A 12,038-nucleotide genomic window follows, 5' to 3' on the forward strand; every position below is an offset into this window, starting at 1 on the left:
TCCTCTCTTGACAGCTCTACCAACCTCAGAAACTCTCCACTGGCAATTACAGCTACTGCACAAGAGGACACTTTGGTCAGCCTTCCAAAGCCAGCTATTTCCTCAGCCCCTTCAGAAACCAATGGAGCACAAAGAACCTGAACCTTTTCACCCTTAGAAGGCATCTTCCCAGAGCTGCCCTCCAGGTAATGAGAAAAGAAGCCTGGAAACACAACTTATCTCCAGCATGGTGACAGACCAAAGGCTGCTCCACAGCAAAGACAGTGACAAGCTCTGGAGAGCCACAAAATCCCCAAGTCCCAGCAAGGTGGGGGTTGGAAGGGACCTCTGGAGATCACCCAGTCCAAGTCCCCTGCTCCAGCAGAGGCACCCACAGAACTTTACCCAGGATCACAACAGCCACGTGGAGTTGGAAGCTCTCCAGACAAGGAGTCTCCACAACCTCTCTGCGCAGCCTGCTCCAGGGCTCTGAACCATTTGAGGGATCACTTCAGGCTGTGCATAAAACTTCATCCATACAGGAAAGGTGACAATGGGTTGGTTTATCCCAAGTGATGATGGCTGCTAGGGACTGAGCTCCAGCACCATGACCAGGGAAGCATCCAGCAGGGCTGGAAGCATCAGGCACTGCAGAGACGATGTCGCTGCAAGCTCAGCAGCATGGCTTGGCTACACCTTCATAGGATCACAGACTGGTTTGGGTTGGAAGGAACCCTGAAGATCAACCAGTTCCAATCCCCTGCCATGGGCAGGGACACCTCCTACTAGACCAAGTTGCTTGAGGCCTCATCCAGCCTGGCACCGAACACCCCCAAGGAGGGAGAATTCACAGCTTCTCTAGGCAACCTATTCCAACCTCTCCTCCCTCTTTGATTTGAACATAGTGCTGCAAACACTGACTGAAGCTTGGTGGTGGAAGTGCACCTCTCTGAGACCAGGGACACAGGTTGCACCATTTCTAGTCCTTAAACAACAGTTCTCCTCCTGGCTAGTCCAGTTAATGGCAAGTTCTGGAGCACTGCCAAGCATCCTTTCCCCAAGCCAAGCTGAAGTATGTAGTGGAGTGAATGGCAGGGGGGGAAAACAACCAAACAGAGCAGCCCTAAAACCAAATTACTCCGCTTCTTGGGGTAGGCACAACAGCAGCCATCCTGACACAGCCTAGAGTCATAGAATGGTGTGGGTCAGGAGGGACCTCCGAAGATCATCCAGTCCAACTCTCTTTGCACTCAGCAGGGGCATCCTCAATTAGACCAGGTTGCCCAGAGCCTTGTTGAGCCTCACCTTGAAGATCTCTAGGGATGGGGCCTCAACTACCTTCCTGAGTGACCCCTTTGAGTGCTCCACTGCCCTCATGGTAAAGAGCTTGTTCCTAACAGCACCCATCCTGACACCACAGCACCAATCCTGACACCAGCACCATCATTTTGCTTACAAGGCAAGCAGTGAGGTCCCCGCCACGCAGGATGCCAGCTTGTGCTGAGCTCTGAATCAGCCTCTCCAAAGCAGTCAGTGATGACTTTGCACTGCGTCAGGAGCTCAGCCACTCACTGATGCAAATCCAACCCGTGGGCCACTTCCCCCTCACTCCAGCTTCTCCCTGAGAGTCTAAAACAATCTTGGTGCTGACTCCTGACTTCATAGCGATGTCACCCGGCAAAGTCGCATGAAGCCATTCAGGAGACGACTTCCACTCCTCTTCACAACCTGACTTTCACATTCCTCTGCTATAATTGGCAGTCATGAAAATGCATTTCTTCATCTGCTCAGTGTCAACTGCTCAGTGTGCTTGCAGCACAGACCAGCAGAATAAAGGGCTTCAGCTGTTCCCTCCGAAGGTGAAGCTGTTACTGTTGCATCGCTTTGCTTGGCAACAGGATGGGGAGGAATCTACCAGCACAGATCCATAGAATGGGCTGGGTTGGAAGGGACCTTGAAGGTGATCTACATCCAATATCCCTCAATGGGCAGGGACACCTCCCACTACAGTAGGTTGAGTCCTCATCCAGCCTGGCACTGAACATCCCCAAGGAGGGGGCAGCCACAACCTCCCTGGGCAACCTGTTCCAGAGTCACACCACCCTCACTGGCAAGAGTCTCTTTGTAACCTTCAGTCTCCCCTCTTCCAGCTCAAAGCCACTGCCTCTCATCCTGTCACTCCAAGCCCTTGTCAAAAGTCCCTCCCCAGCTCTCCTGTAGTCTCCTTCAGGTACTGGAAGGCTGCTCTAAGGTCTCCCTGGAGCCTTCTCTTCTCCAGGCACAACCGCCCCGACTCTTGCAGCTGAAGCTCCCCAGTATCACAACAGGAGGAAGAAGAGTGGCTGAAGGCTGAGATTTAGGCATCAATCATTTTTAGCTTCCCTGCTGCTGACTCAGTACGAAATGTAGGAAGAGCAGCTCAGAAATGCAGGAGACTGAAGTTTTGAAGCATGACACCCAAGCAAGAACAGTGGCAGGGCCACCCTGAGCAGGCAGCTCTTGGCATCAGCCCCAAGAGCACCGACCTTCAAGACAAGATGGAGAACCTGAGTCTCTTCTCCCCTAAAGGGCACTCTCTCAAAGGAGCCCACAAGACAAGAAGAAATGGAGCCTGGAAGCGCAGCTCATCTCTGTCATGGTGACAACACAAAGCCTGCTCCACAGCAAAGATGGTGTCAAGCTCTGGAGAGCCATGAAATCCCTGAGTCCCAGCAAGGTGGGGTTGGGAGGGACCTCTGGAGATCACCCAGTCCTGCTCCAGCAGGAGCACCCACAGCACCTTGCCCGTGATCACAACAGCCAGGTGGCTGTGGAAGCTCTCCAGAGGAGAAAACTCTGCAGCCTCTCCAGGCAGCCTGCTTCAGGGCTCTGAACTGTTTGAGGGATTACTTCAGGCTGTGCATAAATCTTCATCCATACAGGAAAGACAACAATGGGTTGCTGACCTATCCCAAGTGATGCTGGCTGCCGGGGACTGAGGAGCTCCAGCACCCACCCTGCCCTCTGTACATAGCCCCACTGAAGCTCCCTGCACCCACAACCACACATTCTGCTCAATCCCAGCTGCTCCAAACACTTCCCTGCAAAACCATCATCCCCCATTTCCCTGCCCAAACCCCAAAACCCATTCACCTAGAACACCACCATGAGAATGAGCCCTCTCACCCAAAGGAAAAAGCTGCCCAGGGATATGGTTGAGGCCCCATCTCTGGAAACAGTCAAGGCCAAACTTGGCATGTCCCTGGGCAGCCTGCTCTAGTTGGAGGTGTCCCTGCTGACTGCAGGGCGGTTGGACAAGATGACCTTTGAGGGTCCCTTTCAACCTGATGCATTCTGAGACTGGAAAGAACACAGACTTCAACTGGCTGCAGAAGAGCCAAATCCAGGAGGGTTGTGCTGTAACAAGCCTCATGTTCATGAGCCCAGTAACTGGTGTGCATTGGAGCCTATTAATTCTGGGTCTTTTGGCAGGCTTTGCCTGTCCAGCCTGGATTAGCTGTGAAAATATTCTGCTTGTCACACTTAAACAAGATGTAGAAATCTGGCACAAAAGCAAGACCAAATATGGAAGCAAATTATTTCAGCCGACATCACTGCAAGGTACTGGATCCTGAGCCACCCACATCCTTCAGCTGGGGCAGGAGGACTCCTACTCCTCCACTACTGGAGTTCAGTTCTGGAAGCAGGAGGCCAAGGTGGTCACAGATTCACAGAATGGGTTGGAAGGGGCATTAAGGATGATCCAGTTCCAACTCCCCTGCCATAGGCAAGGACACCTCCCACTAGAGCAGGTTGCTCAGGGGCTCATCCAACTTGACCTTGAACACCTTCATGGAGAGGGCAGCCACAACCTCCCTGGGCAATCTGTGCCAGTGTCTCACCACCCTTGTTGCAAAGGATTCCTTCTCAATCTCCAGTCTCCATCTTCCCTGTTCCAGCTCAAAGCCATCATCACTCCAAGCCCTTGGTAAAAGTCCCTCCCTAGGTCTCTTGTAGCCCCTGCAGGTGTTCAGCCCAACATTTGCCGACTCAAGCACTGTGCTGGAACTGGCTTTTCTCTTCCACACGATGGCAAGAGCAGGACAGCTACCAACAGCAGTGCAATCCAAAACAGAAACAGCTTGAGCAAAGCCACAGTTGTGCCTCAGGTCAGCCACGAGCCACAGAGCTGGCCAAGACGAGGCCATTCCCACCACCTGCCAGCAGCCCCTCCGCAGATCCCAGGCAGGCAGGAGCAGCAGCGAGGCAAACAATCACATCTTCATCTAAACAGCATTTATCAGCACCTAGCAGCAGAACAGCCAGTGCCACAGCTGGCTCTGCCCAGCCCTGGATGGCTTCCAGGATGAGAGGAGCCATGTAAACAAGAAGGCAACTGGTTTCCAGTAACCTCTCTTCAGGATGGCAGGGAGAGGTACTCCAGTTTGCAGCAAGCACTGAAGTGGAGATGACAAGGGCTGCAGGGGAAGCCTCCTGAAGGGCTCTGCGGGCTGCATGTGGCCAGCAGACAATGCCCAGCAGATGCTGGCTGAGCAGCAGCAGTTGCAGTGGCATCTGCAGCGAGGTGCTGCTGGAGCAGAGCTGTCACGGCTCAGGAAAGCCATTTCCTTCCACAGGCAACCAGGAGCAGCTGGCAGAAGCAGTGGCCAGGGCTGACTTACTGCACAGAGTGGGACCTTGTGAGGACTCATCAGGCTTCCTCCCTGTCACCGAGCAGTTAAAGCTTGAGAAGGGCAGATTTAGGCTGGAGATTAGAAAGGAATTCTTGACAGTGAGAGTGGGCAGACACTGGAACAGGTTGCCCAGGGAGGTTGTGGATACCCTCTCCCTGGAGGTGTTCAAGACCAGGCTGGATGAGGCCTGAAGCAAGGTGGTCCAGTGGAAGGTGTCTCTGCCATGGCAGGGTCTTTATGGTCCCCTCTAACCCAAACCAACCTAGGATTCTATGAAATAACCCTCATCAGGGGGAGGAACAAAGAAGCCTCTGCTTGGGAGCTCTTGTGTCATTTCAGAGCACGCAGGTGGCCTGCTCACTAAGAGGACATTTTAATTGATTTGATCTTTCCACTGGAGGCTGGGCCAGGAGCAATAAATCACTCACAGCCTGCATCCAGGTAAGTGGAGCAGACACAGGTACTGGCACAAATACCCATGAGCCATGGAGATGCCTTCTCTGAGGCACAGCCCACATCCTAGAACAGGCTGAGTTGGAAGGGACCTCAATGATCATCCAGTTCCCACTCCCTGCCATGGGCAGGGACACCTCTCACTAGAGCAGACTGCTCAAGGCCTCATCCATCCTGGCCTTGAACACCTCCAGGGAGGGATCATCCACAACCTCCCTGGGCAACCTGTGCCAGTGTCTCATCAGCCTCTGCATCAGTAGCACTTCAGGGTGCTTTTGCCACTCTGCTTCACCTCACCAGCTACCAACCTACAGAAGTACTTCTCATGGGACAAGAAAGGTATTTTAGGAGCCAGTGGCTTCCAACCACCTTTCAGCATCGACTGGCCAGGACTGAACCCAGGAAAGACAAACAAGCAACCTCTAAGGAAGCTGCTTAGCCAGAGCCATCCTTGGCTGTCTCGGGGAGCCTTGGCCACAAGGAGAAGAACAAGCTGTGGAGCCTACAACAGCAGCAGCTCCCCACTCAGCTCCCCAGCAACCCCTGGAAGCTGTGGCATCAGCTCAACATAGATGAAGTCATTTGCTGCCCCAGAGACCATGGATTTTTGGTATGAGACACCAAGGGGACACAGAGAATCCCCCCAAGAGAGATCCAGACCCCACAGCTCCTCCTCTGCATGGTGCCCACAGGAAACTCCTTGGGTGCTTCTGCCCCTGAACAGCATCAGGTGTGGCTCCCAGCAGCAGCAACCTGTGGCTGGGAATACTTTATTCCTAGGAACAGTTCCAGCCAGCACTGCTTCTTCTGGGAACTGCTCAACATGAAGCATTTGGCTGCTGCTGAGCACAACACAATCAGAGCTTTCTTCTCCTCTCCTCCACCCCTCCTGTGGCTTAGGTGGAAAAAATGACTTCTTGGTAACAGCTGCTTCAGGCTGGCAGAACAGGACAGGACACCCAGGGTCAAGTCTATCTTGGTGAAAGCCCCTTCTCTCCCAGGGCAACGCTCCATATGCCCAGGCAACATCACCTAGTACCAACCCTGAGGGGCTGAAAAGCTCCTGAGGTATTTCCACTTTCATCCACAGGGTCACTGTCTGGAGGACCAGAGCACTGTGTCTGCTCCACATCTCTTCCAGTACTATTTTGGCTCTTGGCTCAAGAAACGACTAAGGTCACCACCACAGCCCAGCTGTAGCTGGCTAGTGGGGTGGGGCTGGCTTGAAGCATGGAAGCAGCAGCTCACAGCTGTCCTTTCCCTGGGGAATGGGAAACCCAAGAGACACACTTCAGTGCCCCGAGTCCTGACATCCTGTCCCCACATCTGCTCTGAGGAGCACAGAAGCTCTGGCCCCAGGAAGAGCTTCTGCTAAAACTTGAGGTGTAGAACAGCATCAGCCCAGGGGATGAACAAGTCCTTTGGTCATTCTTAGTCTCCTATAACATCACCTGAAAGGGCTGGAGGGTCTGGGCAGCACTTCATGCTCTCCTGTCCCTCCTCCTTGCCTAGCTCTCAGAGCCAGCATGCACAGCATCACCTGCAGTGTTTGTGCTGGTGACAGACAAGGGGACACCAGAAGCAGCAGCCCAAGACTGCATCCATCATCACCACACAAGACTCCTTCATGCCCACTTTTTCTGGAGGGCTGCATCTTGCCAACCTGCCTGAAGTTGCAGCCCCCACAAGGTGAGGAACAGGCTGCCCAAAGGAGCTGCAGTTAGCCCTGACCTGCAGGAGCTCATTACTCACCTTCTCTACATGGCTCCAACTGAGGACTCTGAGAACAGTGACTCATGAGGGCAGGCTGGAGGAATGACTGGCACAGCACCGCAAGCACCCTCCGTGGCTGCCCCATGCTCTGAGCTTCACCACACGCAGGGAAAGGCAACCAGCCCACAGCTGGGCTCTGGCAGCTCCAGGGCTCTGCTCGTGCCCATAGTGCAGCACTAATCCCCTGCACAGCTGGCTCCTGCAGGGTGGAAATCCACCTTAGCACTTCTGTGTGGAATCCCAGCCCAGCCAGCACTGTAAGCATCCCTCTTCCTTACCACATGGATCCTTGTCCGAAGGGAGACAAGAAAGCTAGGGAGGGACTTTTGACTAGGGCTTGGAGTGACAGGACAATGGCTTTGAGCTGGAAGAAGGGAGATGGAGAAGAAATTCTTGACAGCAAGAGTGGTGAGCCACCGCAACAGGTTGCCCAGGGAGCTTGTTGATGCTCCTTCCCTGGAGGTGTTCAAAGCCAGGTTGGACGAGGTCTTTAGCAACCTGCTCCAGTGGGAGGTGTCTCTGCCCATGACAGGAGGTTGGAACTGGATGATCTTTAAAGTCTCTTCCAACCCAAGCCATTCTGTGACTCAGTTCAGACCAAGGGGACAGCACTTCAGTGCTCACCTTCTGATCTCACACTTCATAATGACATGTGCCAGACAGGTCTGCCCTCAACTGAACTGTGGGCACAGCTAGAAGTCAATATCCCAGCCACTGGGATCACACAACTTATTTGCTGGTAATCCCAGAAGGGGGTGGATGGCCCTGACCAGCAGCTTCAGCATTTTCAGTCTTGCAGCACAGTCAGGAGGAGGAGGAACAGTGCTTGCTGTCTGGGAGGGCTTTGTGCAGCTCCTCTCACTTGAGCTTCCAGATAAACCCTCATCAGTCCACAGAATTCACACCAGCCTTGGAGAGGAGATTCAGCCCCTCCTCCTGTTCTACACATCAAACCCTCCAGGTCTCACTCTGCTTTGCAGCTCCACCACCTTCTGCGGGCGCTGAGACAGGTGAGCATCTCCCCACAGCTCAGTGCCAGCACAAGGATGCCCTGCAGACCCTGCCAGGAGCCCGTGTGCTGCAGGATTGGTGGGGCAGCAGGCACGTGAACCAGCAGGCTACAGAGGTGTCTGGAGGGCTTGCTGAGAAGCCTCCTTAGGGATAGCCCAGGCACACAGTTCCCCTGGAAGGATCAATACCTGGAGAACAGCCACAGCAGAGGCTCATGTTCCGGGGTGGTTTAACCTCTGCACCGAAGTCACAGCTGACAGAGACCACTTGGATGTAATGCAAACCCTCCTGCCACCCCCTAAAGCACCCTGAGCCCCTCTGGGGACAGCTGTGAAATCCTCTGCCCAGTTTGCTCCTGCTGAGGCTGGTCAGTGAGCCACCCCAAGAAGGAAAGGGACCTCTCGTTACCACAGTCTGAGATCATTTCAGGATGGCAGTTACTCTGGGAGATAAGAAAGAGGGGAAAAAAAGCTACTGTAAAGGGGGAGGGAAAAGAGAAACCACTTCCACTGAGAAACTCAGATGAGCTCTTCTGAGCTGCGAGAAGGCACAACAGACCTCAACGTAGCAAGTGGCTCCTGGTGAACCCCAGAAGAACCTCTGGCAGATGCAGATTTCCTCCCCAAACAAACTTGCTTTCGCAAGCTGCAGGTCCCTAGCACAGGCAACTGCAGGATTAGTGAATCCAGCTGCAAGCTTTAAAACTCAGCTTTGAAGGAGGCTGGATGCTTTGACCAGGACACAGAGGGGCACCTTCCCCTTCTCCCCACCAGCTCTGCTGCCACTCACAGTTCTGCAGAAGCACAGTGCAGCACTGGAACCAGACCAATTTCCCCTTTCCATTTCCACCTGCTCCCAGTGCCCAGCGAGCTGCCTTCCCACTGCCCAAGCCTCCTCAGCGTCCAGAACTGCATCCCCACTGCAAGAAACACCAAACCCCTCTCTGGGATGCTGCTTCCCATTTCTGCTGCATTATATAATTAGCATCGTTTGTGCTGCAAAAAGTAATTGCAGAAACATTTTTAATTAGTCTATTTGCACACTAACATTCCTCCAGTGCACAGAGTATGTTGACACGAAATTACTGGGTTTGAGGCAAGTCTGAATGATTGGAGTTTGTTTTGCTTTTGTTCCTCCTTTGCTTTAATCCAGTCAATAGAAGCAGGCACTGAACGGCTGCGCGGAGCTAATGGCGACAACCCAAAACCCGCAGCAGCAGCAGCAGGAGCTGCAGCTCAGACCAGAGCTGCTCTGGGTTTCGCTTCCGTCTGGAGGGCAACGGGGAGGTGAGGGGGGGAGGGAAGGAAGGGTGGGTTGTGAAGGCAGACAAGCAAGAAAGCAAAGACTTGCTTGAAAAAGGTAAGACCCAGCTGACATTTTCCAGCTGCTCAGAGTTCTGGGCGTCGAGCGCTGAATTGTGAGAAGACAAAAGGAGAGTGCTGGGTTTGGAGGATGGGGAGAAGAAAACCTGGCAGAAGGAATGAGAATTGGTATGAAGTTTGGGAAGAGATTCAAGCTGAGGAGTATCTCTGCTGCCTGAGTCATAATCAGGGAGAAGAGCTAAACATTTCCTCCAGAAAAGTTACTGCAGGATCAAAGCTTCGTTTCCAAATGAGCCTTTTTTCCCTCTTAAGCAGTCCAGATTCTTCTTTCCAAGAAGATCTTTTCCACTCTGTACACAAGAAGGCAGCAACAGATGCAGGTGATTTTCTGCTCCCAAATGAGAATCACATCACATGGCTCCTCACCTCTACAGAAGCACCTCTTCCTCTGCCCTTCCCCAGTTCTCAGGGTAGAAGGCCAGCCCAGGCACTGCAATGGTAACTCCAGCTTGTAGAATCATAGAACAGTTTGGTGGGGAGGGAACCTTTAAAGGTCATCTACTTCAACCCCCATGTTCAACCAACCTGGCCATCAGTGAGGTGTCCCCCCTCACAAAACCTCCAATGCTGCCAGTACCCTGATCTGCGGAGGGACCAGGAGCTGCTGGGACAACAGGAGCAAGGCATCCCAAGGATGGGAACATGAGCAGAGCACAGAGAAAGCTGCCACCTCTCAGAAGCAGCACGTTCTGAGAATGAGACCAAGAATTTCACCCTCAACAGACTTCAAATCAGTTCCCCTTCCCATCCTCAAAGCACTTCTTCAGCCAGGAGAACCAAGACACCAAACCATGGGCTGCAGCTCAGCCACACGTCGGCCCTGCACCACAGAGCCTGCCAAGAACCATGTGCTGCTCTCTCTTCTCACAGGTTCCCTGGTATGGGAGAGCTGGATCTTAAAACTTGGGAAGGGAACAGCACTGGCACCCTTTTCTGTCTTATTCATGAGCTCACACAAGAGCTCCCATCCCTTCCAGCCACAGCAGATCACTAGAAGCCATCAGAAAGTGCTGCCAATGCACAGCCAGTACATATCCCCCTGGAAGAGCTCATCTCTGAGGCAGCTCCAGGCATGCCAGCACCTCAGACCTCCAACACCCTCAATACAGTGACATTTTCTGTTAAACCTGCAAAAAGCAGCCCTGATCCTCAGGGCTGCCCACACACAGCCCTCCTGCTGCCCAGCACCACCAGGCTCTCTGGCTCAGTGCTAGCCCAGGATGTCTTGAGATGCACAAAAGGATAAGAAGGAGATTGTCTGTGAGGATAAGAAGCAGATTAGCAAGCAATTAAGTGGCATCTGTGGCATTCATTAGTATTTCAAGCTACGAAGAGTCAGTTTCTGCTAACTTCCTGCCAAAAGTCACAAGTAATGAGCTAATTAACAATCTAATTATTGCAAACGGCCTAGAAAGAAATCAGGGCACAGGTGAAAACCTACTTAAAGCGAGCAGGGCAGTAGGAAACAGCTGAGAAACAAGGCAGTCAGGTGCTTCTGCTACATTTCCAGCCATCCCCACTGAAAACCAACACAAAAAATAGCTGTAGAAGTTGTTAAAGTCAGATTAAAGCTGCACTCAACACACAACCCGAGCAAGCCTTGCAGAGCTGAAGAACTCCAAATCAAACCCACCCCAAGGGTATTCCCTGTAAATACAACTTATTTACTAAGTTCAACAGCAGCTGCAGCACAACATGAGGGGCACAACTCCCCAGAGCTCCTCACCAAGAGGAGCAAGACGCAGCACCAGCGAGGTGCCATCCAGAGGCAGAGGCAGCGCACAGTGCCAGCCCTGGCACGCCAAGCTCTTTCTCCTGGAGTCTCCCAGGGTGGCTGTGATTTCCAAGCACATGGCAGGAGGTAGCAACTTCAGCTCCTGCTTGACTTTCCAACCTGGAAGCAATGGGCATGAAGACATCGTGTCCCCTCCATCATGGGGGCACCAACTGTGTGGTGCTGTTGTGGCAACAAGAGTCACACCTATGGTCCTGCCCTGCCAGCTGAGGAACTTCACAGAGGGGCAAGTGTGTGTGAAAGCCCACCAAGGATCAGTGATCTGAGGAAGGCATCTGGGGTAAAGACAGGTCTGCTCCACATACTGCAGTCTGCAAAGTCTCCCATTGCAATGCAGTCTTTTCACATCTGTCATGCCAAAGCAACCTGCAAAGTGGTTTCTTAAGGCAGAAAATACTGTTATAGACCAGTCACACACCTTTGGGAAGCACCACTGAGCACGGGATGCTCCTGGCAGCTCCACAGGGTCCTGCTCCAAGACCCACAGGATAGAACTCAGGTGTTTAACATTTCTCCATTTGGAAGCAGCTGCTCTGTGTTAGCAGATCTGAGGCCACCTTCACAGGTCCCAGACACTGCCCTGGCACTGGAGAGGGATTTAGCTCTAGTAGAATAAATCATTTTGGGATGAAGCTTGGTGCAGAAGCACAACTACAGGTTGGACAACAGTCTCTGATGGCTGGGAGAGAGACGTGGAAAGGCTCAAATTGTCTGACACCAACGATCTCAGCATCTCTATAGTGAGAGCTGAGCAAAGCATTAGAAATGCTCAGGAGAAGCTCTACCCCACCAGAACATCCCCACCAGCCTTTTCCCAGCACACTTCATATTTGAGGGAGGTTGTTTGCACAAATCCAGCTGGCATGACCCTGCCTGTGCCAGGCAGGCCTGAGAAACCTGGAAGAGCCATAGCAAGAGCTGCACAGAACTCTTCTGAGCAGCAAGACTGAGCTGACCATGTGTGAAACCTCA

General features: G+C 52.9%; 1 protein-coding gene across 2 annotated transcripts in view; it reads right to left on the reverse strand.

The window, feature by feature from the left end:
- PRKCB (protein kinase C beta) overlaps positions 1 to 12,038 on the reverse strand; it is a 116,363-nt gene that overhangs the window by 102,097 nt on the left and 2,228 nt on the right. The gene's annotated exons all lie outside the window — the stretch shown is intronic.

Source organism: Pogoniulus pusillus, chromosome 13 (genome assembly GCF_015220805.1).
Source record: "Pogoniulus pusillus isolate bPogPus1 chromosome 13, bPogPus1.pri, whole genome shotgun sequence".
NCBI lineage: Eukaryota > Metazoa > Chordata > Aves > Piciformes > Lybiidae > Pogoniulus > Pogoniulus pusillus.